This window comes from Equus przewalskii, chromosome 4 (assembly GCF_037783145.1).
Source record: "Equus przewalskii isolate Varuska chromosome 4, EquPr2, whole genome shotgun sequence".
NCBI lineage: Eukaryota > Metazoa > Chordata > Mammalia > Perissodactyla > Equidae > Equus > Equus przewalskii.
In genome coordinates, this window is record NC_091834.1 from 40,517,633 (window position 1) to 40,538,201 (window position 20,569).

Here is a 20,569-nt window from a genome sequence, read left to right on the forward strand (position 1 = left end):
GGCAGAGGAACTAAATAGACATTTTTCCAAAGAAGACATCCAAATAGCCAATAGGTACATAAAAAGATGCTCAACGTCACTAATCATCAGAGAAATGCAAATCAAAACCATAGTGAGATATTACCTCACACCTGTTAGAATGGCTATCATCAAGAAGACAAGAGGTAGTAAGTGGTAGCGAGGATTTAGAGAAAAGGAAAGCATTGGATATTGTTGGTGAGAATGTAAATTGGTGTAGCCATTATGGAACACAGTATGGAGACTCCTCAAAAAATTAAAAATAGGACTACCATGTGATCCAGGAATCACACTTCTGGGTATATATCCAAAGGAAATGAAAACAGGATATAGAAGAGATATCTGCATTCCCATGTTCACTGTAGCATTATTCACAATAGCTAAGGTATGGAAACAACCTGAATGTCTGTCAATGGATGAGTGGATAAAGAAAATGTGATATATATATAAATACAATGAAACATTCAGCCATGAGAAAGAAGGGAATTCTGCCATTTGTGACAACATAGACAGAACTTGAGAGCATTATGCTAAGTGAGGCAAGACAGAATGAGAAAGACAAATTCTCTATGATATCACTTATATGTGGAATCTAAAGAAGCCAAACTCCTATAATTACCAAGACAAAAAATAAATGTTGGAGAGGATGCAGAGAAATAGGAACTCTTACACACTGCTGGTAGGAATTCAAACTGGTGCAGCCACTATGGAAAATAGAATGGAGATTTCTTTTTTTTTTCCTTAAAGATTGGCACCTGAGGTAACAACTGTGGCCAGTCTTTTTTTTTTTTTTCCTGCTTCATCTCCCCACATCCCCCCTGGTACATAGTTGTATATCTTAGTTGCAGGTCCTTCTAGTTGTGGAATATGGGACACCACCTCAACATGGCCCGACAAGCAGTGCCATGTCCACGCCCAGGATCCGAACCAGTGAAACCCTGGGCCGCCGCAGCGGAGCGCATGAACTTAAAGACTCGGCCACAGGGCCGGCCCCTGGAGATTTCTCAAAAAATTACAAATAGAAATATAGTACAATCTGGCTGTCCTACTACTGGATATTTATCTAAAGAACTTGAAATGAACAATTCAAAGAGACCTATGCACCCCTTTATTCGTTGCAGCATTATTCACAATAGTCTAGACATGGAAGCAACCCAAATGCCCATCAACTGATGAATGGGTGAAGAAGATGTGGTATATATATATATAGGATACAAAACAAATATTAGCAAATTTAAGAAGATTGAAATCAGATTGAGTATCTTTTGTGTGTGTGTGTGTATATATATATAGATATATAGATATATATATATACACACACAATGGAGTACTACTTAGCCATAAAAAAGACAAAATCATCCCATTTGCAACAACATGGATGGACCTTGAGGGTATGATGATAAGCGAAATAAGCCAGACAGAGAAAGACAAACACGGTACAATTTCTCTCGTTTGTGGAAGATAAACACATAGATAAAGAGAACAGATTAGTGGTTACCAGAGAAGAAGGGAGTAGGGGGGTGAGGGAGTGACTGAAAGGGGTAAAGGAGCACATATGTATGATGATAGATAAAAATTAGACTATTGGTGGTGAGCATGATGCAATCTATACAGAAACTGATATATAATATTGTATATGTGAAATTACACTAGGTTATAAACCAATATGACTTCAATAAAATAATTGAAAATAAGTAAATAAATAAAAAAATAAGCCAAACTCATAAAAGCAGAGTGGAATGGTGGTTACCAGGGGCTGGGAAGTGGGGGAACAGGGGAGATGCTGTTAAGGATATAAACATGTAACCGGTAGATAAATAAGTCCTGGAGATATAATACACAGCATAGAGATTATAGTCAACAATACTGTATTACATACTTCAAAGTCACCAGGAGACTAGATCTTAATTGTTCTCACCACAAAAGAGAAATAATAATTATGTGACATGATAAAGGTGTTGGCTGACGCCACAGTAGCAATCATACTGCAATATACAAATATATCAAATGAACATGTTGTACATCTTAAGCTTACGATGTTGTACGTCCAGTATATCTCAATAAAAATAAATTAAAAAACAAAAAAGAAGCAATGACAAGTCAGAGAGCATTTTTATCAAAGGCAGAAGTAGAAACTGCTGAGATATATACTTAGAAAACGGGCATTTTCTGTCACACTAATAGTGATTTGGGCTGGAGGAAGACACATTGTTTTTCTCAACCTTTGTTTCCCCCCCTCAAATACTAACATATTATATTACATAATCTTTGTGAAAGATTAAAAAGATTCAGAAATCTATAATATAGACAGTAAATATGTCCTGTAATACAGTTCCTTCAGAATTTTGCAGGCTTTGCTCTACTGTCACTTAGTTTCCATTTTTTGTTTATTGAGAGGTCTGAGGCCGTTCTGATTTCTAATCCTTTGTGAATACTGAGGATCATCAAGATATTTAAAACCAACTGATGCAGACTCTGAAGGTAATTTACAAAGAATAATTTCAAGTGTGTATTGAATGATAGTAGCGTAATTGAGCTAAGCGTATTTCAAAGTGACTCCTTTGAAAAAAACAGTACTTGTTGGATGGATGGACCATTATTCAGTGTGTTTCCTACTGGGCTGGCAATGCCCTTAGGCCTATTGATGACTTCCTGACTTGCAATGACAGGAAAATATGGAGGGGTTGGTTTGGAACTGTATTGTGCCATTTATCACAAGCTGGAAAAGGACTGAATTAGTTAAATAAAACCCACAAATATAATTCTGATTTTTACAAACATGCTTGGTTTATCATCTCTTGCACATATCATTACATCTTTCAAACCTGGGTCGAATGCTACCTGTTTGCTTATTTTTCAGGGAACACCTACTACATGCCCAGGTATCTTCCTGGTGCAGAAGAGCCAACAGAAAGTAGGATGTAAGTGGTCTCTATCCTCAGAGAACTTATCATCCTTTATCTGTATTTCTCTGATGGCACTCACCACGTTTTCATCATTTGTGGACACGTCATTCTCCTACTAGACAGTAAGTTGTTTGATGCTAGCCTCAGTTTACAACTTATTATTGTTTCCCCATGGTATTTATCTCAGTGCTTAACAGCTACAAATGATCAATCAATGTGTGTTGAATCGATGAATGAAAGACTTTTCCCAGTGTGCTTTGTTGGAGTAGTCCAACAAGCTTCTCTCCTACTAAACTGGTAGAAATAAATGTCTTGGAGTCATATTAAGAAGTTGGCACAGAAGAAACCATTAAAATGTAATGGCATTACAAAAATCAGCCTTAAATGTTTTTCCTTGGAATTATAGAATACATTTTATGGCTTAATATTAGTGAATCATGTTTGTGAGAAAAGATTATAGATGCAGAATAATGTATTTATCCAAAAGGTTTAATCTATTTAGAATACATTATCATGTACTAGGAAAGAATATCATTATATAATATTACTGTAGAGAAAGTTTAAAAAATCCTGTCAATATATCTTTATTATTGATAATGCCTAGATGAGGGAAAGCTTTGAAATTATCTCTTACTTTGATTTATCATTTTTCACATTTTGTGGGAACAAACTCCAAATGTAAGCATTTTGAAGAATTAAAAGTTATATCCTCAAATTTAGGGCACTAAGGAAAAGTACAGAATATCTGCTGATATTGTCTTCTCCTCAGGTATGTTCTCTTCTGTGGAGTTATTAATTTAAAAAGATCCATTGCTCTCTCTTTAGCTTAAGTTTTTTTCAGTACATCTTACCCAATAACAATATTTTCATCTTCTCTTTCATTCAAACTATATTATTTTCGCATGTGTTATTTTAGTTAATGCATCATGAGTGAGATCTTGAAAATAAGCTTTAAGTCAATCAGCAGGCCCACTTAAATAGTTTCCTATAGGGAGCATCTCATTGAACTCAATTTTGCCAAATGTTATTCAGTTTCTAGGGGATGGGGCCAGGTGAAAAAGCATTATTACAGTTTTACAATTTCCTGGAATTTGAGGGTAATATAAGCCTGTTATCTACAAAAGAGACACACAGCTCCTCACATTCTTAAGTACGTCACTCTTTCTTTCTGGAATTGAGGTGTTTATGTTAGAACAAGACAGTTATCAGGTCATAGACACAACTTAGCCGTCAGTTTGCAAGACTGTTAACTGAAGGGAAAACTGAAGATGATGGAACTACAATAGGCTTTATCTTGAATGTATTAACTTTAAAATGATTTTTCTATTGCAAAATGCATCAAGCGTAGAAAGATATATATACTTTTTTCATATTACCCAATTCACTCTGCAGCTAGATACCCCAGGAATGGTAAGTCTTATGTTTCCCAGGAACCACTCATGACTGCCTACCTACTATTGTATGAAGGGCTCTAGCAAACTCCCAGGAAAGCTGAAACTAGGCCATGGTAAATCATGGCTCTCTCTTCTTGAGAGCCTTCATCTAATATAGTCAAGAGTTCCCCTTCCTTTCCCAGCTAGGTTTGAACTTGCTACTCAGTTTTACAAAATAAAACAATCTAAAACCTGCTCTGCATTTCCTGCTTTTAAACTCAGTAGGGGCCAATTTTGGCTCTCAAGAGAAGATCAAAGAAGAAGAAATGAGTTCCATGTTGAGAACTGTGAAGCGTTTGAGATTTTTATCCCACTTGCAACCCAGCAAGTTAGTCTGATGCACTTTCATGGGTGCTGGGAGAAGACATGAGACTCATGAGTCAGAGATAAGAGACAGTATATTACTCATAGTAACAGCAATAGCCATCAGCTATCAGAATTCTTTGAGCTGGTTTCCAGAGATTTAATTCCACCAAGAGATGCAAAGAGGAACAGATGGTAGCTGCACATATAGTAGGTTGTCTTATAGGAGAGGAACCCTGAGGTTAGGTGACTTGAATCTTTGTTAACAGGCAGTAAGCATGTCTGCCCTTTGCTCCAGGGGGAGACACTGTCTTTATATTCCAAGGCTTTTTGCTTTGGAAACATCCTTTAATAGATGGTCTAGAACAAAGAACAGTAAGTATCTTACTGGGAAGATGTGCAGAAACATGAATGACCTACAGAAAACCGTCTTTCAACATTCTCTCAGCTGATTCAGGCTGATCTGAATGTTCCTCACATCCCCTACCCCCAGCCCCGCCCAGTTGCATCAGATTCTTATTTTATGGGTTCAAAATCCTCTCTTATCCTTCTGAGGATAAGAAATTTTCTTCTTGCAACCAGCATAGTTCCCTGCATAGTTTCTGTTTCCTCCAAGTTATTTTATTTTCATTTTATTATTATATGTTATTTGTGGTTTCTATCTTCCACGTTGGAAATTTTCCTTGGCTGTATACTCATGATTAAGAACAGGGGATACATAGCTTATTGGAATCTCTGAGCACATGGGTAGGGCTGTTGACTGGAGGCTAACTCTTGGGTGATGTCGTTGAGCTATCTGGAAGAAGACTTGATAATATGTTTAGGTCTTTCCTCCAGGGTGATCAGTTTTCTTAGATAAATCTCTTACAATTTTCTGCTTGGCTGGTAAAGGGCTGCTTTTCAGGGTTCTGGGACATACAGTGGTGGAAGCACCATGGGACTTTTAGCCTTCATGCATTTATCAACATTCTCCTTGTTTAAGTGAAGTACTCCCCAAATCACACTTCTCTAATTCTAAAGAAGATTGAGAATATTTTCTTGTATTTATTGGCAGTGTGTTTTCTCATCTGTGAGCTGCCTGTTCATGTCTTTTGTCCATTGCACTGTGGAGTCATTTGCCTTTTTCTTTTTAGGAGTTATTTGTGTGATCCTGATCCTAACACTGTGTCAACCGTATGTGCGATGAGTATCTTCCTCCAGATTATAAATTTTCTTGTCCTTGCTTTCTGCCCCTGCCGAGCATTTCCCTCAATTTATAGTCTGTCCTGATTCCTAGCCTTTTGTGGTGTGGTCTTTCTTCTGACACTCTACCAACATGGGTTCAAGGTTTAGACCCCGGTATCACCCCCTTGGCTCCTCTTAGGCTCTATATTCCTAGAGATCGACATGGCGTCCTTCCTTCTTGGTTCCTCTGAGAGATTTTTTTCTTTTTATTTATTTATTTATTTTTTACTGTCTTCTCAGTTCTTCCATTGATTTAAAAGAATATTGTATCCATTTTTTTTCCTTGCATCTTTGGACATTTTGGAGCCAGACTGCATAGTGATCTCTAGTCTACCTTGTTGCCAGAAACAGAAGTCTATGCTGAATTTATTTTTGTTTTTCTAAACGTTCTGCCTATGCTAGTTGGAATTTTATAGAAACATATTTCTTCTAGCCAGGAATTTGAAATGTAAAATTGAGTTTCTGCTCTGGGTTTTAAAGAAATTTTTTTTATTTGTAGAAAGAGGAATACCTTAGCTATGTATGTTTCTGAGTTTAAGGGAATCTACACCTCTTTTTAGTATGGTTGAGCTAATTAGAGCTAGATCTCTAATGTCTTAGTTAATGAGTAATCTTGACAAAGCTGGGGCAAAGTTAATTGACAAAGTTAATTGTAAGTGGACATACAATTTTTACAATAATATTTTAATCAATGTTACTGATGATAAATGTCCTTAGGCTCAAGGTTACAAGTTGACAGCCTTTGGAAATATTAAAACAAAACTTTTCATATTGCAGAGAAGCATTTTGTCTTTCCAAGAAAACAGTCTAAGACAGAAACTCAAATTTTACTTAATGTCTATGGCAATTGGTATGTACATCTTTCTAAGCTTTTCCTTATCCAACAAGATGCAATTACTGCCTGATGGGTCTTCTCAAAGCCTTATGTCAAGTTTCTCATTCTTTTTCCCATTAAAGTTTCTTGTACAGCAATTATATTTTCTAGCCAAGGCTGAGTTAAACAATAGTAAGCTTATAATTATCTGTTTCTACAGGAGAAATAGGTACATTAGAAAATTGTTTATAGAAACTCCTTCCTCAGGAAAAAAAACCCACACAGGCTAAGGCAGCTTGAGGTCAAATGCTAAGGTAGCAATAAGCCTGAATGATAAAAGTTCTGAGAAATGACAAGATCAAAAACAATAAACAAGATCAATGTTTAAACAAATCTTACCTCCATTTCTTTCAGAAATTAATCTCAGCAAATTATTAAAAGCAAAGGAGAATGCCACCATAATTCTAAAATCTTATTTACAATAATTACATTTGACAAATAGGATGACACTTTCATCCCGTAAACCCTTTCTTTCAAAAACTGGAGAAATTCCGCGCTCAGCAATGGTCCCCAAGTAAGGTCCCCAGGTTCCTTCAATTGCCTATGGGCAACCTAATGCATAAGAGCACACACACAAGGTTAGTGTGCCCGTTTCCTTCTATTGCTCTACACTTAGCACAGTGGTAGGTGTTGGTTGTGGAAATAAACTATTGTGAGGCTGAAGGCTACAAAAGATTTACTCTTTTGTGAATCAACAATTTGCATCCTTGTTGAGGTAACAACATAAACAAATGAAATAAAATAGACTGGGAGATGGCTCTTAAACATTAATGTGTATAATGTATAAATCATCTACCATGCATATAAAATGCAGATTTTGGGGCCTCTACTGCCAGAGATTCAGATTCAGTAGATTTGGTTTAAGGCCTGGGAACAGCATTTTTGAAAACGCTCCAGGTAATTCATTTTGAGGAACATGACAAGTGGAGCTTCTAATCAAGTACTTGAAAGGCTATTTTAGGCCAAATTTCTGTCAGGGAAGACCTGAAGGAAGAGGTGAGGTGGGTCTTAAACCATGACTTGGGTTTTTATGTCTGGAAAGGAGAGATGAATCTTTCACATGAAAGAACATGTCACGAGCCAGGGCCTGCAGGTGGGAATGGGCCCTACAAGAAGGCACAATGAGGAGAGACAGTCCTGACCAAGGCACAGAGGCCATGGTAGGATGCACTGAGAAGATCAGAAAGGTGAATGTTCAATAAATATTTGTTCGATATAACTCTTGGCTTCCAGGTAACATTTCTAGGCAGCACAGAAAGATAAGATTTGAAGTGGGAGGTCTATTTTACCTGAATAACCTTAGTCCTGGCGCTCATCATCTGCAGACTCAGAGCATTAAGTGAAATTGGCTTCTTCTCCATCCCATTCTCTATTAAAAGCCATAATTTCTCTCCTTGTCTCTATGTCTCTTTTATGGAAGTGTGTACTTCCTATCTTCTTGAAATTTGTGAGTTCATCTAGTCGTCCAGACTTTTAGAGGACAGGTCCTTAACTTATTCATCTTCCTACTTTTTGATAGTTCATCATATAATGCTATGTAGAGCTCAAAAACATTTGTTTAAAGAATCAGTTGATGACATTATCATTTAATGAGTATATGCCATGTACCAGACACCATGGTAGGTACTTTGTATATAACATTTCCCTTAGTTTTCATAAATCTAGTACAAGTTAGGCATTGGTATTCACATATTGTAGGAAAGGACATAGGCTTGGAAAATCAAGCATTTGTCTATTGTCACACAGCTTCTAAAGAACAGAGGCAGAGAGAGAAATGGGACAAGAAACTAGACTCAAAAGATATATTCTTTCAATGCTGGACAGAATGAAGAAAAGAATGAATGAGTGAATATGGAGTATAAAGGCAAGTAATTCATCTTAACTGAGTGAGAATAAATGAGATTTTAATCATGTATGAATTGCAATCTGCTTATTCTAGAGATGGAAGCAAGGTAGACAAGGTACTCTTTTGTCCAGTTCTGAGCTCTTTGGAAGAAGTGTAGTGTGCTGGCAGGGGGTGCCAGAGCATAGAATGTGCAGTTAGAAGATGGGACTAGCAGGATAGTCTATATTGATAGGGAGGGAGATCCAACCATTGACACAACAGTATTGTGTGACAATGTGAAAGAGGAAGAAAACAAGTCTTTTGATGGGATTTGGTCTTGGATGAATTATCACCTGAGTGCTTGGTAAGAAATACCAATGCCCGGGTCCCATCTCCAGAGATTCTGATTGATTACATTCGTCTGGGGGGAGTCCCAGACATTTTTAAATGTAATATGCAGCCAGGGTTAAGAAATCACTGTCCTAGGATTTCACTTCATTTCCTGAACAGCAGGATTTGGTGTCACTGATTTCACAGCTTTGCCTTCCACAGTTGTCTCTCTTGGTAACAAATCACTACTCTGAGGTTGCTGGTCTCCTGATGTTGAGTAAATCAATAGGATTATTACCAGGGAACTGCTTTGTTTTCATTAGATGGGAGCCATCTTTTTCTGAGCAAGACCTGCACTCCAAGTGATTTTGCTTCTGGGACCAAATTATGCAGTCATTGGCATCGGACTGTCTTAGCAAAATTAATGAAAACATAATTAAGTAAGTTTCCCTCAGCTGTGCCATTTGAAGGGTCCTTATAATTTTTTAATAATCAAGTAGTAACATAACAAATTAAGAAAATGATTGTTTAAATTTCAAGTTAGGCTTTTCAATTAAACTCAAATTATATCCCTAATGAAGTGGATCATTAGTGATGATCTCAAATTATAAATCTAGACTTCAGGGATAAAGCATGGGTTTTGAAGTTGGAGACCCAGCTCAGAAACCTGACTGCAGTAATAAATGGGTAACTTTGGAGAGGACACATAACCTGTCTGAGCCCAAGTTTCCTTATTTATAAGATGAGCATAATAATCAGTGCAATGGTGAGCTGGTAAATGCATAACAACTGGCTCTCTGGAGGGGAGGCTGATTTGTGATATGTGCCAATTTCCAAGGTGTAAATTCTCTCATCATTGCAGATTTCAAGTTACCGACAGAACTGGCTCACAAATTTCCTGAAGATTTAACAATGGGCTCTCGTGAGTACCACTACTTACTTATTATAGAAAATGAGGTACTACATCTAACTCAGAGGTTGGCCCAGACTCAAAATGTAGAGTGTTCCCTGTAAGTATGGTTTTCAAAAATTTCAGATATTACTGCATTGAAGTTACAAATGCTGTTTGAAAAACAAGATATTTTACTTGTGGCAAAAAAGGGCAATATTGTTTTGTTAACCTGAGCCTGAAATAGATTTATGCTTTTCCAATCTGGGTTAGTCCTAAATTCACAGTCTCCCGTTTTGAGTCCTGAAAAATCTACATTTACATATTTGAGAATTATTAGATCTGTGTGGAGATTTTGTTCACAAGGATTTATTAAGCACATTTTGAGTTCTCAGCATTATGCTATACTGTGGACTATGCCAGTAACTTCTTTGAAAGGCAAGATTTGCATGTGTGAGAGTTTTAGATTATCTTAACATCTTTCTACTTTTCTTCTCAATGACCCTCTCTCCATTCTTGGCATCTAGTGCCTCTCCTTGCCGCTTTCTTGCTCTCGATACAGTCACCTCTTCTAGGGGATTTTTTTTTTTTCACTAAGGCACAAGACTGAAAATATAGCAGTCAAATTTGAGACAAAAGGATGAGGATGGGGGAGCTTTTCAGGAAGCCAGAAAATTGGCAGCATCCCAGATGGGGCCAAAGCTGCGTATTATCCTGACTTTAGCATGGGGTCTGGTGCCAATAGACTGCATCAGCGAAGGTCTGTCAAAGCTCTTCCTATCAAATCACCCAAAAGCCTCCCTATTTCCTGAGTCCTAAGCACAGGGGAGGCACAGTTAACGGTCACTATCTTTGTTTTCTTCCTTGTGTAGGCCTCTCGCTATGGGCTTATTCCTGCAGTTCTTGCCATATACTCTGAATAAAACCAGATTCTTTCTGAGGCCGCAGGAGCCCTGTGGAACCTAGACCCTGCCACCTGCTCCAATAATAACACTAACTTGTGTTTATTGAGGGTTTACTATGAGCCAGGGGTTGCCCTATGTGCTGACCTGAATTCAGTCACATAATTTTCAAAACAAGACTTTGCAGTATTAATCCTGCTTTACAGATGAGGAAACTGAGGCCTTAGGTTACATCCTTTGTCTGAAGTCACACAAGTCCAAAGTGGTAGGGGTGGGATTTAAACAGAGGCTGTCTAGTGGGGTCTTCTTTCATAAAGGACATGCCATAAGGGCATTTTGAATTCTGAGCATGGCCAAACCTGCCATCCAAAGGGGCAGGGAGGATGGTCCTCCCATGGGGAGGGGCACCCAGGAAGGGGCAGAGACAGACCTTGCCTATGTCCAGTATGGAAGATATATTTCAACAGTGAAGAAACCACATGCAGTTGTCTATCTCACCAATGCGATTCATTGTTTAATTAAATTTTTAGTTGAAATACATGTATAGAAAACTGCTCAGGTCATACATGCACAGCTGCGTGAACTTCTGCAACAGGAACAGACCCATTCACTAGCACCCAGATCAAAAAATGGATAATCACCAGCACCCAAAAACTCCCTTACACCCTTTCTCATTCATTTACACTATCCTCCCTGAAGATCACCAGCATCCTGACTTTTCTCACTATAGAGTAGTTTTTATGTTTTTGAACTTCATATAAATGAAATCATACATATTTACTCTTTTTTGTCTGGGCTTCTGTTGCTCAGCCTTTTGTTTCTGAGGTTCATCCATGCTGTTTTATGTGGCAGTAATTCATTTATTCCTGTTGCTTAATATCCCATTGCTTAATATATGCCATGATTTATTTATAAATATACCATGATTTATTTATGTATTCTACTGCTGATACACATCTGGGTTGTTTCTGGCTTTTGGCTGCTATGAATTATGCTTCTATGAACATTCCTGTACATGTCTTTTGGTGCCTATAAATATGCATTTTGTTGGTTATATATAGAGGATTGGAATAGCTGGGCCACAGGATATGCATATGTTCAGCTTCAGTAGACAATGCAAAATAATTTTCAAAATGGTTATACCAAGTTAACTCCCACCAGCCCTATACGGCAGTGCTAGTTGCTGCATAGCAGTATTCTCATTCTTTTTCATTCTGTATTTTGGTATTTAACAGTGATTTTAATTTGCAGTTTAAATTTTTTCCTATTTTTAATTGGATTGTTTTTTCCTGTTGATTTGTAGGAAATTTGAAAATGCATCTTATCAGTCTATTTTGCAAGGATTTAAAAATCTATATATGATTAGCCAAATACAGTTTCTTCATATCCAAAATTAAGAATATTATTTAACACTTTTTTAATTGTTGAAAAAGTAGTTACTTATTTTTAAAATTTTGTTAATCATTGAAAAAGTAGCTACTTATGATTTAGCAGTTTGGTCCCAGATTTACCTCTTGTACAGATAAGGGCATTCCTGAACTCATTGATGACACGTTAGTTATTCTAGGAAACAGCTTGTTTTCCTTCCTTTCCATTTTTTTACCCTCCTCTCTCTCTCCTCCTATCCCCCTCCATTCTCCCTCTCTTCCTTCTTTCATTCCCACTCTTCCTTCCTACAACAGTTTACATTTGTGTAAAAACCTTATACCAGAGTTTCTTTTAGAGAGTTTGTTCTCAGTCCATAGTCCCCAACCTCCTTTCTGAGAACACTGAGTAAACCACTGGGACACAAGTTTATGCAAATAACCATATCAGAATTACCACATGACGTTGCTTTCTGAGTACTATATTTCACGAGGGTCATTTAAAACTGCTTTTAAAATTCATTTGAAAGAGAGAAACTCCCAAATATATGCTCATTATAGAATTTCAAATGAATCATGCAATACAAAAAGAACGTCTACAAAATACAGAGTAACAAATAATGCTGTCCTTCCTTCACAGGTGTGCTTGGTAAAGAAGAGGTGATACACAAACATTCGGAGCTGCACACAAGATAAATGCTTTCATTACAAAAGCATTCTCTGGATTACAAAAGGATCCACAATAATTCACATAATGCTCTTTTGCGCCTCTATGTTCTTTTTGCTCATTCTGTCTCACCTGTCTTTTTACAGAGCAAGGTCCTGAACTATGCTTAAAACATAATTTCATTTACAGAAAATCCTTTATATATAAACTTTATAGCAAAATATTGCATCAAATAGACTCTGTAGGAAAAGAACACTTCTCAGACATCACTAGGAGGGAACTTCCTTTCTTTCAGTTGTGGCAATGGGTTTCCACTGATTCTCCATACTCCCAACTCTGGCATCCTGCAATGCTGGCAAAATGGCAAGAGTGGCCAAGGAAACAACAGAATTTACTGTCCCTTCCAAGGCTGAATTTAGGCCTCTTAACTGCTAAATTCCAACTTAATGTCAAAAAACCCAGCCACATTTGAAATGAAAACTACAATTGAATACTCAATCTGCTCACAGAAATGGCCCAGGGAAAAGGTGCTGAAGACGTCTCCATAATTTTAAACCTCAGATTCTGGTGGACAATATAGAAGGAATACAAAGCCACTTGGGTTACTGAATGCCAGTGAGAATACATGATTTATTTGGTGAGTTTTTCCCTAAAGGGTAAGAGAGAAATGGCGTGGTAGGTGGAGGGGGATGTGGGGTCAAGAAATAACTGTTTTAAGATGGAAGAAATAACAGCATACTTGCGTATTGATGGGAACAGTCTAACAGAGATGGAAAAGCTGATGATGCAGAGAGAGGAGAGGGTTGCAGGAGTGACATCCTTGAGTGGTGAGAGGAGGTGGGATCCAGTATGCAGGGGAGATGCTGGCCTTACACAGTGGCACAGAGCATGTGCTCAAAACACATTTGTCAATGCAAATAATCCATAACCAATCTATAAATGAGAATTGGGGTGAGCTTATTCTGAGCCAAAACGTGAGAACCATATAGCCCGGGGCCTTCCTTCCCTGAGGAAGGAAGGGCACTAAAACAGTGGGGTGTATACAGTGGTTGTGTACCCTCAAAGAGCGTGTTTCCCATATGATTGAAATGTCCCTTTTACAGTAGTCACAGGACTGTTCTGTTGGGCACAGCAATTGATGGACACAGCAGGCAGTGGTCTGCTGTCTCAGTAGACAGAGCAGAGTGGCAGGTCTGTTGTCTTGAGCTGCGTGGTCACAGGTGAGCGCAGCAATCAGTTCCTAGCCTAGGGAGAGATGCTTATCCTTAAGGAGATGCCCACAGTTGCACCTTTATCTTAAGGCCATTTGTTCTTGTCTGTGAGACATAACAAATGCTTAAAATAGATATAAAATGCAAGCTCAAAGGTCATGTCAGGCCCTTTTGGAAAAACAAAGTCAGGCTGAATAAAGTTTACACCAAATGGCTTCCTCATGTACTCAAATATCCTACTGCTTGCCATTCTTGTCATATTGAAGGAACCAATGACTTAGCATGTATGGATTTATTTTTGTTTTTATTTTTAGTATTAAACGGGACCTCAATACGGTATCGTGATCAAAAGCAGAGACTTGGGAATTTAAGAGACATGGCTCTGAGTCTGATTCTTGCAACATCTTGGGCAAACTGCTTAGACTCTCTATGACACAGTTTATACATCTATACAGTAGACATAATACCAGTACCTCCCTCATAGTGTTGTTGGCACTATTAAATGTCGTAAAGTATGTGAATTGCCTGGCATACAGAGAGAGCCCCAAATGCTAACTTCTATTGTTAGCACAGGAGGCCTGGGCCGCCAGAGCTGAGTCCAGGGGCAATGCCCCATGAAGCCCATGTGCACCCTGAGAGGATCACAGAGTTCCCCTTCCTTCTGTGAAGCTCACGCTGCGATAGCGCAGAACATAGCCTTCTTTGCTCCAGTGTTCAAGCCATGTGCTGCCCTGAAAATTCTGAAGGGGAGGTTCAGGAGAGTGATTTCCTCTCCTTTTGGAGCCTTCCCTAGAGTAGAGCGGGTTGCAGGACCGAGTGAACTGCCAGAGGGCAGGAATGGTAAGCGGGGAGAGGGGAAGGTGATTTCCTCCTCTCTGGAGGGAACGGGCTGCCTTGAGAAGTGCTCAGTAAGTAGTTGGGTGAATTGGTGAGTTATTACCACTTCCCAAGGAATCTGCAAGCCCATGCAAACAATGTAAACCTTAAAATTGATTAACAATATTAACAAAGATAGGCCAGATTTTAGTCTCTTAGTATAATTGAATAAATATTTACAGTTTGCCAATGTGTATCTCCTAGCCTGTCAATCAAGATTCCTCATGAATGGTTCTTAGAAATTTTGTTTTGAAAGACTGTGCAGTAACATCCAAAACACAATTTAGCTGTGACTAACCCGTCATGGCTGATAATTTTGGTTGCTTTGGGGGCAAATTAGAGAAAAACAAAAATTTCAGTAGTTCTGAATCTGTGTTGAGCAAGTTTATTAAGTGTAAGTTTCACAATCTGGAGAAATATTGATGAGACAGGGGATCTCAGGGTAGAACAGCTAGAGGAGGAGACGATTACAGCCGATCTTCCTTGGTTTAAAAAAATCAGCATATGCAGGAGTCACTGAGGATAAAATGGCTTCATAAAATTTCTGTGACAATATCCAAAGGCTAAAGTCCAGTGATATAATTAATTAAGAGTATGTTACACTTACATTGTCAGTTACAATCACATCAAATTCATCATTTCTGGGTTTTGTACTGACTAGAGTGCCTGCCAGTCAATGATAATATCCCTCAGTTCAGTAACTGTGGAATGGTGCCTTGCAAATTAGAGATAATCAGCAATATTTCATTTAAGTTTCATATCTTCAGTTTACCAGAGCACTCATTTTTAGTCATTGTCTTCACACAGTTCCTGTCATAATCAAGTCATAGGATCTTTGTCTTTTTTTTGTCACACATCTGCATTTATTGTGAGCAGCAGGTGGGATACTTCCAGCAATAATAAAAAATTAATTTACAAAAGCAGGGACTCAGTGAAGTCACCTGATTGGAACCCTTGGGAGCTCGTACCTAGATGCCAACCCAGAGCAGCAAGAAGAGGGCTCCAAAGTCCATGCACAGTGGGAGCTCTTTGTAGGTAGCCCGAGTGTCTTTGGTGGAGGTGTCTTCATAAACGAAGAACCAGGCAGTGAAAAACATGCCAATGGCCAAGCACACCACAGTCAGATGGGGGAAGACAGCCAGTTTCGCTGTGCTGGAATACCCGCTCATGGCCTTGAGCTCCATTTTGCTGGGCTCAGGGTAATCTACCAATCTTTAAAATTTTTTATATTTGATTTATAATTATCATGAATTTTTTGTTATTCTTTTCTGGGTTTGGTTTTTAGCGATGATATAATTATCTTGATTCTTTTCTAACTTCTATATTATATCATAATGACATGGAAAGATAATATCTAAAGAAAATTTTCAAAGCAAAAGGTCTTTTACTCATTACTAAATCTTACGTGTATTGATACTTGCCCAATTGTCACATGTTGGCCAATTCTGGAAGGGTTAAGGAAATAGCCGCAAACTCAGTGTATGGCATTGCTGATGGGCTTCTCATGTCACCCAAACCTAGTTCTGGGATTGCCTTCAATACAATGCCAAGAGGTGGCATGACATGTGTCAGATCCTCCTCTGGAGTCAATGGACAGGCATGTATTAACTGTGAAGAGTTAGAGGCACAGTGCTTCGTATTTCCTGTCCTGGCTTTAGGCATGGATTGATTTGTTCATTCATTCATTCATTCATTTATCCATTCAAAGAATGTATATTGAGCACCTACTAGCTTCTAGGCACTCTGCTACCTGCTGGGGATACAGGGATGAGTAAGAGATACATGGTTCATGCCCTTTTGGAGTTTATGTCCCACTGGGGATCAGACATCAAAGAACTGTCACATGAGATGAGTGTTGCCAAGACATTGGGGGGGAGGGGGTGAGATTCTGTAATGGAGGGACTTGGCCAAGGTCATCTTTGAGATACAATTAGAAGGCTCACATCATGACACCGTCTTGTTGTGGTGACACATTTCCAGAAATATCACTCTGGCTTCCAAAAATCATTGAAAATTAAAATTTTAGTGCAGTTTCTTGACAAAATGCCAAAGAAGGATTTCCTACAGAACATGGTATGAGTACCAAGGCAGGTACGATGTGTGAGGCATAGCATTCTTATGGGGTAGAAACTATGAATGCCCCTGTTTTATGAATAAGGACGCTGAACCACAGGGAGATTAAGTAACTGCCTAAGGTCACACAGCTAGTAAGTAACAGAAATTGGACTTAAATCCAAATATTCTGATTCTTAACCACTTCTTTGCATAACCACAGCTCTCCAGGACCAGTTCAACTGACCCTATTTCTTATCATCAGAGTGATTAAGAATTGCCTTTCAGAAAATTAGCGAAGACACACAGCAGAGCATGTGCAGAAGAAATCTTGACCTGAAACAACCACAGAACCAAAGATTCTCCTCCCAAGGACTGGGACATGACTGGAACTTAAAAGTTGGACTTTAATCTGAAGTGAGGGGTCCCTTATTCAGGAAGATCTGGTCTTAAAATTCTTTCTCTACCTCATCATAAACATTTAGAACCTTATCACGAAAGTTTAGAACCTCATCATAAATGTTCAGAACATTGTCATATATGTTTAAAACTTTACCATAAATGCTTGAAACCCACCAATCAAAACCTGTCCCACCAGCCTTTCTGTGCACCAGCCTGTTCTCCCTAACCTCTTAAATTTCACCCTAAATCCTGAATCTGGGAGACAGATCTGAGGACACATGCTCCGTCTCCCTGCAGATTGATCTCACAGAATAAAGCGATTTCTCCCCAAAAGTGATGCCATAATCAAGTGGCTGTTTATGTGCATCAGGCAAGAGAATCCCAATTTTGTGTGGTAACAGTTGTAATGTCACTTAGAAAGCAACATTTCTTAAAAGCCTCTTTTTTGTTCTTTTCTTTTCTCCCTTTACACTCTACATGTAAAGGACCCAAAAAATTATTCCCCAAACTTAGCTCCCTTATTTTCCTGACTCTTCCTCTCTATCTTCTCCAGTTTAGGCTTTTTAAGGTAGAGTAATTTATTGTCTTTGGCCTTTTTTCTCCCATTGTCAGCTGACTCATTACCCCAGCTGCCACAAGAAAGGCAGGGCCCAAGATTGATCCAGTAAGAGACAGTCCCCCACTTAGAAGATACGCATGTGAATTGTATGTTGACAAGTGTTTTCTCCCTTGAACAAGAAGAAGGGAAGCTTTTGGTCTTTTCACTGGCAAATGCTTCATAATTTCATCTCTTTTATCACTGTCAGAGAGGAGTTGGAGCTTTTAGCTAGGCCAGGAGTGAGGAGAAGAATGATCCATTAGAGGGCAAAGCAGGTGCCAAGGCCCTGAGGGCAGAGAGATCATGGAACATGTGAGGAATTGAAATCTGCCCAGTGTGGCCAGGTGTAGGAGAGGCAGTAAGGTAAGCAACAGGCAGATTGTGAAGAGCCTTACACACTTTGGAAATGATTTTAGACTATATTTTTGCCTTTGGTATTGTGGGGGATCAGAATTTGCCACCCCAAAATGTGTCTCTCTGGCTTGATTATTTTTAAGAACAAAAGACTCAGAAACAAACTTTGACCTTCCCCCTAACTGCCTAAAAGAGTTTAGGATGAAAGGCCTGTCCCAGAGAGGAGCTGTTGCCATAAATAACTCTAGGTGTGGTAGACAGGAAGGCACCTAGCAAAGCCCATTTTATCAGTTCCCTCTCATTGATTATAGATGGCCCAGCAAACATTAGTTTACCAAACATTTGCTTTTACATCTCCATGTGAATTGCTTTCCTCCCCATGGAAGTCCCAAACCATTATCCCCAATATTCTCCTTTGTCTTTAACTAAATACGGTATTTAAGGTGGTGGCTTCAGCCATTTTGGTAAGTTACTCAGTTTTCCTGGGTTTCTCCCATATATACATGCTATTAAATTTGTTTGACTTTCTCCCGTTATTCTGTCTCATGTCAATATAATTCTTAGACCAGCCAGAAGAACCTAGAGGAGTATTTCTCCTCCCCTACAGTGTGGAGAATCCAGCCAAGGGGTTATTGAGGAAATTAAACCCTGATAGTGGCTTCGACTTGATAGGAGTAGTGGGAAGCAAGGGAGTCAAAAATTAGGAGGTATAATTGAAAAGACTATGTGGGAGAAGGAGGAGCTGAGGATGTCTCCTCAATATTTATGACTTAAAGGTCTGGGTAGAGGAGGGGTCCATTCAGTGAGATATGGGAGAATGTTAGGAGGAATAATTTTTCTTGGGTTTGTGCACTGTTGATTGGTATTATATCAATTTAGCTAAGTTGGAACTACATTTCTCAGACTCCCCTTCCCTGAATAATTCCAAATTAGCAGAGGCAACAACAGCTGTTTTGCATAAGACTTGGAAAGCACAAGTGAAACAGCAGCCATATTTGTACGCCAGAAGATTGGTGTGGGAACATCAGAGGTCATTTCAGCTCATCAGTGTTGTCATTTATCTACAGGTGCACCTTGTTAGTGTGGGGGCAGCAGCCAGGCTTGCAGCTCTTCTAGCTCCTGCTGAATCTTCCTTTAGCTTCTCTGACTCCTGGATGAGATGCATGTATAGCTCCATAATGAAGGGCGCCACCTTCTGTTGAAGGACGCATCATGCAAGTTGGAGTCTTGGAAGCAGTGAGAGACCAATGTGACTTCCAGCTCATCTTCACGTGTTTCAGTTTTCCTGGCTCTACCCTCCTTCACATCCATCTTTCCTTCCCTGCTAACTTAAGGCTCCAGCACCAAGTGCAAAGACCACAGCCTCACGTAGATGGTTTAACCAGTTCCCATACCTGCATCAATTGCAGTCACTATGGTAAATATCTTATTACCTGTTGCATCTAGTGGTTCTGTTTCTCTGGTTGAACCCTGATGGATACATTGTGTTAGAGGAAAATCCATTTAATTTGATCTGTACTGAATTTGAAGGGCCTGTGAGACAGCCAAATGGAGATGTCAAATAGGAAGCTGGATATTCAAGTCTAGGGATCAAAGATGATATAAATTCAAGGAGTATTATCATATATGTGATAATGGGGGCCGTGGTAAAATAAATAATATATCTGCTCTTTGTCTTTAGTTCTTGGCGAAGAGCTTCAAAACCCCTTGGGATTTTCTAAGTGATAGGAATGCCTTTGTTATGCTAATCAAGTGACTCATGTTGGACCTCCAGATAGCTTCAGGATGGAGGCTGATCACCAGAAAGACCAAACATGTGATTAGAGAGTTTGAATTTTGGGCCAGCCCAGAGAGGGGAGTAGGGCTAGAGATTGAGTTTCAATCCCATGGCCAATGATTTAATCAATCATGCCTACATAATGAAAACTAATGAAAGCCCCAATAAAAACTGGACACCGAGGCTTGGTGGAGTTTCCTGGTTGGGGAACACATGGATGTGCCAGGAGGGTGACACATCCTGACTGCATGGGGAGAGGGCATGGAAATTCTGCATCCAGGACTCTTCTAGAATTTGCCCTATGTGGATCCTTTGTAATAAAACTATAATTGTAAATATAGCGCCTTCCTGAATTCTGAGAGTTGTTCTTGGAAATTGTCAAAACTGAGAGGAAACATGGGAACCCTCAAATGGGTAGTCAAGTCAGAAGTGTGAGTTGCCTGGAGACATGTAGAACTTGCAGTTGGCCTCTGAGGTGAGAGGGGGCTTATGGAGAACCTTGCCCCTAAACCTCTGGTTTTTAGTTCTGGGTAGTTATTGTCAGAACTGACTTGTAGTAAACCC

At 39.0% G+C, this 20,569-nt stretch overlaps 1 long non-coding RNA gene and 1 pseudogene across 1 annotated transcript; one reads left to right on the forward strand and one right to left on the reverse strand.

Moving 5' to 3' along the window:
* The first annotated feature begins 2,878 nt into the window (after positions 1–2,878).
* On the forward strand, positions 2,879–13,372 carry LOC139082793 (uncharacterized). The gene is made up of 3 exons (XR_011539038.1): positions 2,879–3,046; positions 9,776–9,835; positions 12,709–13,372. It is a non-coding gene; the product is annotated as an uncharacterized lncRNA (long non-coding RNA).
* A 2,418-nt stretch (positions 13,373–15,790) lies between these two features.
* Positions 15,791–16,006, reverse strand: LOC103555346 (dolichyl-diphosphooligosaccharide--protein glycosyltransferase subunit TMEM258 pseudogene; annotated as a pseudogene).
* Positions 16,007–20,569: the final 4,563 nt, after the last annotated feature.